General features: G+C 38.5%; 1 long non-coding RNA gene across 3 annotated transcripts; it reads right to left on the bottom strand.

Annotated features, from left to right (window-relative positions):
• Positions 1 to 1,539: 1,539 nt before the first annotated feature.
• Positions 1,540 to 11,251, bottom strand: LOC116007334. Of its 3 annotated transcripts, none has more exons than XR_004095235.1 (3): positions 11,111 to 11,251; positions 10,957 to 11,006; positions 1,540 to 2,147 (listed from the first exon to the last, which is right to left on the bottom strand). It is a non-coding gene; the product is annotated as an uncharacterized LOC116007334 (long non-coding RNA). The 3 variants fall into 3 exon arrangements; XR_004095234.1 differs by lacking the exon at positions 1,540 to 2,147 and adding an exon at positions 8,957 to 8,967; XR_004095233.1 differs by having other exon boundaries at positions 10,957 to 11,177.
• Positions 11,252 to 11,393: the final 142 nt, after the last annotated feature.

The raw sequence follows: 11,393 nt of genomic DNA, 5'->3' as shown, positions 1-11,393 counted from the left end.
ACAAATTCTTTCTTTGAAAAGTCGTACTACGTATTGTAGGTATTGTATTTTTCACTTTTGGTCGTGGAGTTAAATTGTTCAAATTTAGGGTGTGTTTGGTTGACAGGTTTTGGTATAAGGTATATATATCAAAGTGATTGTTATTGTTTGGTTGACAGGTTTTTAGAATACTACTGTAGGTTTGAAATACTCCATTAGTGTAAAACACATACCGTTATTAAATAAAGGTTTCATTTCCCTTCCTCCTTTCTTCCTCAACTATTAATAATCCATTACCCTTACCAAGTATTTGATACACATTTCGATTCTGATTCCCATGGTAGAAATCCATTACCCTTACCAAATATTTGATACCACAAAGAGTCAATACCCCTACACTGAGATTCAAACCTGAAACTTCTTATTTGACAAACCATAGTTATGCACTTATGCTGTTCGACCACAAGGCCATTGGAGATCAAATTTAATATTTGGTTATTGAAAATGTGATAGTTTTAGTAATTATTATACCGTGGAATAAGGTATTATTATATGCACTCAACACACTAATATTTTTTCTCATTAATTTTTTTTTCTAAACTTCAATTTTTTTTTAATTTGTGTACAAATAAAATTAATGGATAAAAAATATATTATTAAAAATTTTTAATTGAGATATTTTAAATGACACTCATATTGATATATATATTTTTTAAAATAAATCTATAGGTACAGAAAAGCATTACTTTAGTGTGTAAGAGTTAATTCCATTTTTGATCATAGATTTATAGGTGACAATCCACTTTTAGTCCTTTTTTATTAAAACATCCACTTTTAGTCCTAGTATTATTGTGACATGATCAATTTTGGTCCTTTATCAACAAATCAGTTTAAATATCGTTAAATACAATGAAATTTCGGTCTTCAATTATGAATGTTTTCAAAAAAATAAACATAAAAAATATAGCGGTTCAACATACTTTGTATAAAAGAGATTGAAATGTCTTTGTATTTAATGATATTTCAACGATTTTGTTGCTGGAGGACCAAAATTGGTCATGCCACAATAATACTAGGATCAAAAATGGATGTTCTAATAAAAAAGAACTAAAAGTGGATTGTCACCAATAAATCTAGGACCAAAATTGGAATTAACTCTTTAGTGTAATGTATATGTATATTAAACTTTATTTTTATGAACACATAGAATGACTGAATGAGCATTATAAACATATTATAGAGTGAATGAAAATAGATTTGATGTACCCGTAATTTAATGTTTATGTACATTAATGATTAAGTTTATGATCATATAGAATAAATATTATGAGTACAATACATGATGACTGTTATTAAATATAGAGTCAATTCCTTTTTTGGTCCTAGACTTTGGTAAAGAAAATTTTAGTCCTCTATAAAAAATCAGACAATTTATGGACATAGTTATTGTGACGGGGACAATTACAGTCCTCCGTTTGTATTCCCCGTTAGATAGTTGTTTGAGAGGGGGCAATTGTGTCATTTCACGATATCATTAATCCATGGAAATACATTAATCCATTTTTCCTTAATTAATCTTCATTAACATATAATCCATTCAATCTTCACCATAATTAAACAGATAATTACCTTATTAGTCATTCTAATCCATCTTGAATCTGCCTTCATCCTCTGTTCGCTGAAGCCTTCGCCGAGAAGAAGAACAACCGAAAACAGAGGAGGGAGACGCCGCCACCGTTCGCCGTCGAGGAGTCCATGCCGCTGCTACCGTCGATCTGCTGAACCTACTGGAGATTCCAGCCCCGTCGCTGCTGCCTTGCGTCGCCGAAACCAGGAGGGAAGCTCTCACAGTCTTGCCTCGCCCACCGAAATGGACCGTTCGCGCTACCGCCAGAGTGCCTTGCCTCGCCGGGAAAAGGGAGATCAGGGGATGCCATTGTTGGAGTTGCTGTCGTAGCTTTGTTCGTCATTGAGCTTCATCGAATGAGAAACAACCCACGCTGGAGAGAGAGGTACAGAGAGACGAGAGGGTGAGGAGGTCACCGTCTGCTAAGCCTCGGTTAGAGGAGAAGACCACGTCAGAAAAACAGACCACCATTTGTCGCCTATTGTTGCGGGTGAGGAGGTTGCCGACTGCTAAGCCTCGGTCGAGAACTACTTGAATTTTTCTAATGTGATAGAAATGCCTCTCATTACATTCAACTAACGAGATAATAGACGGAGGACTAAAATTGTCCCCGTCATGATAAGTGTATCCATAAATTGTTTGATTTTTTTTTATGGATGACTAAAATTGTATTTACCACTATAAGTCTAGGACCAAAAAAAAGAATTGACTCTTAAATATAATATTGCATATGCAATATAATTTTATGTACAATAAAATTTGTTTTTATGAATATATATATATAAAAGGATTATTATGAACCTCCTACAGCGCGAATTGAAATAGATGTAATGTACATGTAGTTTATTGTTTATATAAATTAAGCTTCGTTTGTATGAACGTATAAAAGGAACATTATTGACCTAGTATGGAGTGAATGAAAATAGAATAAATATTATGAAAACTAGTGCATGATAGTGTTATTAAACATGATGCACTAGTTGAAACTTAATATAAAATGATGTCGTTTTGGAAAAGTGTCTACCATGCAGCTAGACCATGATCTTGTTATGGTCCACGCTACAATTTGCCTACTTTTAGTTATTCTTTTTAATATATTAAAATTTTCATCTTACACTAGACTAATTATAAGCCACCAAAAATCATATTGTCCAAGGGGAATTGGGAAGTAAATCGTGAATCGCCTAATCAGTACTTGTACTTCTAGTTATTTAGCACACTTTCAATTGTGTAAGGATTAAAAGTGATATATTTTCAATAGTTAAGAATCAAATCTAGTTTATTTAAAACTCAAAAATTAAAAATATAAAAACAAGTACAAATTGTTTACTGATCAAAACTAGATTTAACCCATTATAAAATTATTAATAAATTTTGAAAATGAAAACAATAAGTGTATTATCAGGGAGTAAGAAAAATAATGTTACTTGATATCTATTATTTTATACAATAATTCACCCCTTATTTTAGTTGTTTTGATGCTTATTTTCTTTATCCTAGTGAAATTGAGAATTGTTTGTGTGTTATATTGTCCAAAGGGTTGAATTATCCACAAGGAGCAACAAAGGAAGAATTTTGGAACATTTTGGACAAGTTTTGGAAGAAAAGAAAATTACCTAAGGAAGGAAAGGAAACAAGAATAAGAATTGGAAAAGAATTGGAAGTTGTCTCATGGGCCCAATGCCCATCTATCTCCTATATATTCTACATATTCTCTACAATTTAAGGAGTTCCCAACCCTAATTAGTTTTAGTCTATTTTTTTCTCTCTTCTCTTTAGATTTCCCTAGCATAGTTTGGATTAGTTTTACATTAGATTATTTTTAAGCTTGGAATCTCGAATTGAAGTTGGATTTGTTCTTCATCATTAGTAAAGTTCTCTTCTTCCTTTATTTACTTTCTTTTCAGATTTCTTGCAATGTTTATGGTTATTTATTATTGCTTTGCTTTGTTTACTTTTATGATGCATGAGTAGTTAGCTTTTGGGTTTGGACTAGGGTTCAATTGCTATTCTTGATGTTAGGTTTATGATTATTGCATAAAGGGGAATAAATTATTAACCTAGGGTTTTTATGTTTGAATTGGATCATAAATTTTTCTTATTGATAATTGATGCGCATCTTTTATTGATTTGCTTTGGAGAGGATTTCACCACAACGAAAGTTGGGTGAAAGACTCAGCCTAACCAATTTCAACCAATTTTTAATTTCCTACTATATGAGAATATGGGTAATTTGGGGGCTTATAATGCTTTTGTCGTTTTAAGGTTAAGATTGATGCATCACGAAAGTGGGGCAATCCTAGCCTAATTCTAGTTTATTGATTACGAAAGTAGCTGAAATGAATTCTTGAGTGCATTGCCAATAAATCCCTTGGTTAATTGTTTTTCCCTAATTTTGAGATTGTTAGAGCACCAAGATTGCAATACCCCTAATCTGACCCATTCTTTTATCATATAGTTTATTCCTCATTTAATTTGCATCTTTTATTTTATTTACATTCCTTAATCTTAGTTTGCTTGGATTCTAGTGAATTCCAATACTTTAGTGCCTAGAATTCTACATATCATACAAGTACGTGTCATAGTCCCAATCCTCAACGCAACGACATTTACACCCACTTTTTACTATCACCATTTTACTCATCATTACTCCTAAATTTCTTCTCTTGATTTTACATTCTTTATGATTATTGATGGGGGATAGGCTAAGGCTCGGTACCAGGAGCTCAGAGTAAGAAGAAGGGATGACCAATACCGATTGAGAGAAGGCTCGAAGGAAGGTATGATGACACGGCGAAGGTCGGTCGACAATCGGTCGGTCAATCGAGGGGTCATTGAGAAGGTGACAAGGAAGCTAAAGATCTTAGACTGAGAGTGATTGAACATAACTATTGAAACAATTAATTACCATGGAGGGAAGGTCGAGCCAAGGAAGTAAGAAGAAGATGAATCGGACCAGACCGACCTAGAAAGGGCCGAGGCAGGTAAGGCGGAGCAAGAAAGGCGGTGTAAGATAAGCAGTTATGAGGGTTTCCTAAAGAGTTGGCGGCAGAAGGGAGGAGATACGGAAGGAAGGTCGAGATAGATTAGGAAAGAACCTAAAATGTAATAAAGAAAGAGTTCCTAAAGTAGTTTAGTAGTTTTCTAAAGGAGAAATCCAATCCCTCCTAGCTTGTATAAATAAGGGTTCTAGGCCTCGAGAGAGAAAGAGAGACAAGCAATTTTTCCACACTCATAGGCTATTCATTGTATTCAAAGGCAATTCGTAATACACAAGTGGGCTGGAAAGTTACTCTAGTTTTCCGATAATGCTTAGTCGATTTTCCGGTGGTGTTGGCCTGCCTTTCGACCATTCTGTGGGAGATAAAACCAACATTGGCGCTGTCTGTAAGGATCGATCGAAAGGTTGTGTGGTCTCTAGCTGACTGAGAAAGTTGAAGGAACGTAACAATGGTGACTACTAGGAGTTATCAAGGTTAGGGAAAAGAAAGAACGTAAGTTCACGTACAAGTGAACGTCACTACTAGACAGACTGTATCTCAAGGAAGGGACCAGCGAGAGTAGTTATCCCGACCCCGTAATGGCGATCTGCGAGAGCAACTCAATCACTCTCGAGCTCAAAGTGAGCAAGTGCGGGTGGATGACCCACCTACTAACGGGGTTCAAGTCGGAGAGGCGCTTCCACCTCCTCCGCCAATCGCGCCAGATCAACCCAAGCCATTGGGAATTATGGGAGCGCTTACTTGGCTGGCATACATTTACGAGCGAGAGGTGTACCTTCGTGAAAGAGATAGGCCTCCGATGGACCAGCCATCAAGGTCTGTCCGACCGGTGGTGCAATAAAGGTCGACCGCTTGGCGCCGATCTCAGTCGAGTGGACATCATCAGTCCGTCTTTGATAGGCTGGCGAACCAGGATGTACCGGGTGATGAGAATCCGAGGGAGGTAACTCCTAATGAGCCTCAAAATAGGCAGGAACGGCGGTATGATGAGGTTCAGAGTCAAACTGAGGAACACTCTGTCCGGGAAAGTAGTGGAGAGTCGCTAGTTGGCCGAGGTCGAAGGCCGGAGGACGTTGCTGCATTAGCTCGGCAAGTTCGTGAAAGGCCTTCCTGACAACTCTAACCGGTTCCGCGCAAAGGTGGTGCATGAAATTACCCGAACATTCTGTAAACAGTTTCACCCAATTGGCCAAGCTCTTCTTGACCAATTATTTCGCTTACTTACGCCTAATAAGTGCCAAGAATAGTCGAGTTTAGGGTCAATTATAGGACAATATTATATAGTTTTGCCACCCATTTGTAATCATTTCCATGCGTAAAGACTCTAATAAGATCAAATCAACAAATTCAACTTTAAAGTTGTGTTTTAAGTCATTCCCGCAGGATATAGCAGGGTCCGAGGCCGAAAAGGAAGCAACAAACGAAGAAGCAACCGGGCAGGATCTGACCACAAGGGCCTCACGCGTGAAGGAGGCGTGGACCCATTCCAGTACGCGTCCACGCCCCCGTTCACGCGTGAAGGCGGCGTGAACTGGACCATTAAGGGCATTTGCGGGATTTCGACTTTAGGTTGGCTATTTAAACCCTTCCTCTGCATTTGAGAAGGAGGGAACCCCAATTTCCAGATCTGATTTTCCCTTAGTTTCTCCCCTTTGGGGGAAATCCCCATTTCTCCTTAGATTAGATTAGTTCTTCATGATAGATGCAAGGAGAAGGATGAGAGTGAAGATGTAATAGATCTATTTGGTTTCCTAGGTATATTACTCTACTCTCGTTCTTGTTATACTAAGACTTAAATCTATTTGCTTTGTCTATTTCCCCTTTGTTGATCTTCGATGTTGATAATGTTAGAGTAGATTAGTAGAGGGGATTGTTTGCCCCACACTAGCCCTTGTGATTGATGATTAAATTATTCCATTTGCTTGTGAAAATGATGAAGTAAGGTTTAGTTTTGTGTGGTTGATGTTCTTCATGATTTGCTTCTATTTCCGACTGGAGTAGATAGTAGACTTTGTGAAAGTGAGTGTGTGCGCGATAGCGGCCTCTCACGAGTCCAACTCATCCACATCCCCGCCCTCTATCCGAAAGGATGAGACTTGGGAGGAGTGGTAGGCAAGGTGTTCGATTAAATGCCTCAACCGAATGAGGATTGAGAGTCTAAGTGTGACGTCACTCGGTATAAATACCGTGACTAGTGTGACAATTCCCGAACCTCGTTTCTACAATCCCCATAGTGAGGTCAATCACATAGGCTAATTAAGGCATTCAAACCCCTTGTTCTTTTAAACCTTTTCCTATTAAATTCACTTTTCCAACCCCCAATTCATGACTCAAATGTTCTCTAGTGATTCTCGTAAGTCTTATCTCTTAACATCCTAAATGACAACACTAATTCACTCCAATTTGTCATCCTTGAGAGACCGACACTCGGGGAGTCTTGACTCTTCTTTTATCACCTACATTACACACCTCACCACTAAAAACTAACAACACATCAACGCCCGAAGAAGAACTTTATGTACCTATCCGGGATTACGCAGGATCCCACTAAATCACTTAGGTTGTTCCTGGCGAGGTGGCAGAAAGAGGTCCATGCGATGGATGATCTAGATGACAAGACGATGCTAATCTTGTTCATGGAGAATCTAAGGTTGGGAAAGTTCTATACCAACCTCCATACCGAATGACGGAGTTCATACGCACGCTCAAGCTATTCAAAGGGCTAATCGACACGCTGACGCTGAGGATGCAATAAGGCAGAAAAGGATCTAGGAAGGAGGGTTGTCACGACACAAGAAAGTTTGATAAGAGTCGGCTAGGCCGACAGGAGACGAGTCGGAACACTGAAAGAGCCGGTCGCAGTTCAAGAAGTTCAGGCTCAGCCTCAAAATGAGGTACGGCCAACGAACGCGCCCCAGACCACCGGGCAGATGTCGGGAACCGGCAAGTTTTGTTGGTTGCATCGATCGACCACTCATTCGACCAAGGAATGTGATTTCTTGAAGAAAGAAATGGAGGCCATTATACAAAGGAGTACTTTGAGTTAATGGTGTCAAGGTCTGCCTTGGCAGCATGGGAATCGAGTCAAGCCGGAGATGGTAACCGTGATAAGGGGAAACATCCCGCTTCATAGGAGAAAGAAGACAAGTGGAAAGGGAAAAACGTCATCAACATGATTATCAGAGGACCCAAAGGGGGTGATTCGACTGGGTCGAGGAAAGCTTGGGCTCGATAGTTGTATGTAGGAGCTATCTATGGACGGGCGGAGCAGGTGAAGAGAGCATGTCGAGAATCGATCACCTTCATAGATGGCGACCTACCTTTAGGTGAAGGACCTCATAGAGATGCCTTGGTTATAGCTATGGATATAGTCGGTACCGTCGTCAGGCGAGTATTGGTGGACAGTGGCAACAGTGTTAATGTGCTTTATCTGGATACTTTCGACAAGTTGGAATTGGACAAAGATATCCTTAGGCCGGCCATGACTCCTTTGGCTGGATTCACCGATGATTCGGTTGAGGCTGAGGGATCTATAAAGCTACCGGCCGGGAGGTAGAAGCGGAGAGGTTTTATGAAAACCTCACGCGAGAGGAAGACGAAGACGAAGACATGGAAAAGACAAAGAAGTCAAGAAAGAAAGAAAGGGAAAAATGGGCTTACAGGAAAGGTTTGTGGAAATGACAAGCAGAGAGAAAGAGGCAATGTGAGAGCAGACGATAGCGGTGGAGAAACAGCGAAGTGACTAGAGTGGAGGGAGCTGGACTGCAAAAGAAGAAGGCAAAAGAGGAAGAAGCAAAGTAGGTGAGCCTTTTATAGAGTTGGAGGAGGAAGGAGATGAGGACGCATGGCTTCAATCGGACGGACGGGCGAGTAATGCGATGGTTGATGGAACGGTTAGCTTACGTCAGAGTGGGAAGGCATTTAATGCCTATACGGCAGTTCAGAAAAGGTAATGATGAGGGCGGGAATCGCAAAGAAGATTGAGGATAAAAAAGGCGGAAAACGGAGAGTTTCGTGCAGTTAGGACAGGTGGGCATGGGTCGACCTACGGAGGTGAGCCTATCGAAGTGACAAGTCAGACTTTGGAGGTCGTGTAACACCCCAATTTTCAACTCTTACATTTATTACAAAATCCGTAATAAAACGCTGCGGAAGCTTACATCATATCAACAGAAAACCGGGTGCTACCGCCACACCTAGAGTGAATTCTATCACCTCTTTGACAAACTCCACTCTAAGTGCACAGGCTAAACTTACAACATTAATAACAATCCCTGTCTACATCAAAGAGTAGACCTCAACCTGTACTTCCCTTCTATTCCGAGCTCATCGGCTACAGGGGCCCACACTAATCTGCAACTGATAAGAAACACATTGAAGTGCAGTTAGCACGACGGCTAAGTAAGGATATCCATGGGTTATCCAAAACTAAATAAAGGTTTTGTAAAACTTGATTACATCAAAACCCTATCCTTACTCATCGGCCGAGGTTCTACCTGCAACCTTTACGAATAGCAATTTATACACATAATAGGCAACAATTTCAATATCATCTTAATCATTTTCCCTCTAGACGAGGTCATATAATAGTCATTTGCCTACTCAGATCATATAATGCTAAACATTTAAGCATATAAGCAGAAAAAGGGAAAACACAAATCCCATATTTGTTCTCAAACATATTCTTTGAAAAATCTTTCCTCAAAGGACATTCTCCTCACTTTTCACCATCTCCTTTCCGTAGCTACAGCGTAACTACATTTTCATACAAAATTTCCACTTAGTTTCTTTATAGAAAGCGTGAGGCCTTTGGAGTATTCACTTAACTCCTTCCCTGACCACTTGGATCATCGAACTCGGGTTCAGTGGTCATCACCCGGTCTAACACTGATCCCCTGGACGTAAGGTTCGTTAAAATGATCCCTAGCTGGCCCTACTAGGTCCATAAAAACGACACCTACCCGGACTTCTCAGAGTAACTATACTTTAAGTGTGCACACCCCCGCAGGAATACCTCATCCAAACGAGTTATATAGTACCCGGCGAATAGACTTCGCACCTTCAGTATGAATGATCATACTACATACAACAACCTTGGGCAAGGGCACTTTAAGCCACCCGAAGGCTAATCAAGGTCCTCCTCAACTTCACTAGAAACCAAGGGTTTGAAAACCATTTTCCTTCCTTTCTCATCCTCCTTGAGTCAAAATCACTTTTTTTTTTGGACATGTTCCACGAAATCAAGTCCCCCTTTTTAAATCGATCACCATTCTCAAAATAGTTCAAAGTCTTGTTTCTCAAAACATTTTCCATCATCACCACACATATGTATATATGCATTCAATCATAACATTTCCCACATATGCATATTCACATAAGGTACACATACTATATGTATATATATACACGTTAAGTATATATACACTGCACATACATGCTTTATAATATACATAATACAACATTTTGTACATACATTACACACACATTATAATATACATAGCATGCTTAACTTAAATATTTAGGCACATTAACAACCACCTCATACCATATATAATATGTATATATTACTTATATATATACATATATATGTTACACTACACATACTATATATATAGAGATACAACCTTCATTTAATTATACATATATACTCATATATGTACATATATATATATATATATATATAGTTTAAACACACACACATCACACGTGTATATATATATATATACATAATACACACATAAATATATATACTACACGTATATACATAGGTTTCATATACATAATACCACTTCCTTATAAGAAAATTTCAGCTAGCGCAGTCTGAAAGATTGAGCCGGTAAAGATAGTTCTCGAACTCTTTTTCACTTGAAATTTTTATGGTAGAACCCTAACTCATAGTACTTGATGTTCATAAAAAGTTTTGGTCACCTAGGTTCACGAATTAACACAGAAAATTACATTTTTACCCTTGGCAGTGTGCTGTCCGGATTTTCTGCTCTCTGGACCAGTTTTGGGAAAAATTCCGAAAACCATACTTCCACTACTCCAATCATTATGAAATTTTATATGCAGGTTCTAGACTTATAGAACTACATGTCTAAAAAAAATTGGATCAAAATACTTTACTGATTTTTCCCAGAAAATCACGGAAGTTACTGCCAGAATCTACCCTGATTTTTCCTTTCACTATTTTCACAACTATAAGCATATATGGGCATAAATATGATATGTACATGCATTTTCAGCCATTATCATGTATAGAAACATATTCATAAAACCCCTAATCTCATCATTCACTATCAATTATCTAGTTTCAAATAACCTCAACCAAATAAAGGGATTCCTTACCTTCCGTAGGAAGCAAATCTTGGATCTTTCCCCAAATTCACCTTAAAACCCTAACATAAAACACGGTAATACGAATATGGTTCAACAAAATTCTACCCAAAACTATGAACTAGGAGTAAAACATAACTTTTAACCGATTAAAATTGAAATTTACCGAACCAATCGCGATCCAAGCTCGAAAATTGCTTCTCTCTCCCTCCCTCTCTCTCTCTCTCTCTCTCTCTCTCTTACGGAAATGGGAATGAGGAATACGAAATGGGAAAGGGAATGAAGAGTTGAAGAAATGGGATTCTTATCCCTATCATATACATATATATTACGTAATATCATATATATATATATATCGTATGTGCCGGTCACGAACCGTAAAATTTTTGGGGGACGAATTTTCAGCTCGGATTTCTTTGGAAATGGATGATTAGGCATATATGACTAAG

The sequence above is a fragment of the Ipomoea triloba genome, chromosome 15 (genome assembly GCF_003576645.1).
Source record: "Ipomoea triloba cultivar NCNSP0323 chromosome 15, ASM357664v1".
In the NCBI taxonomy this organism is placed as follows: domain Eukaryota; kingdom Viridiplantae; phylum Streptophyta; class Magnoliopsida; order Solanales; family Convolvulaceae; genus Ipomoea; species Ipomoea triloba.
The sequence above is the reverse complement of the archived record's forward strand: the minus strand, read 5'-3'. Positions and strand labels throughout refer to the sequence as shown.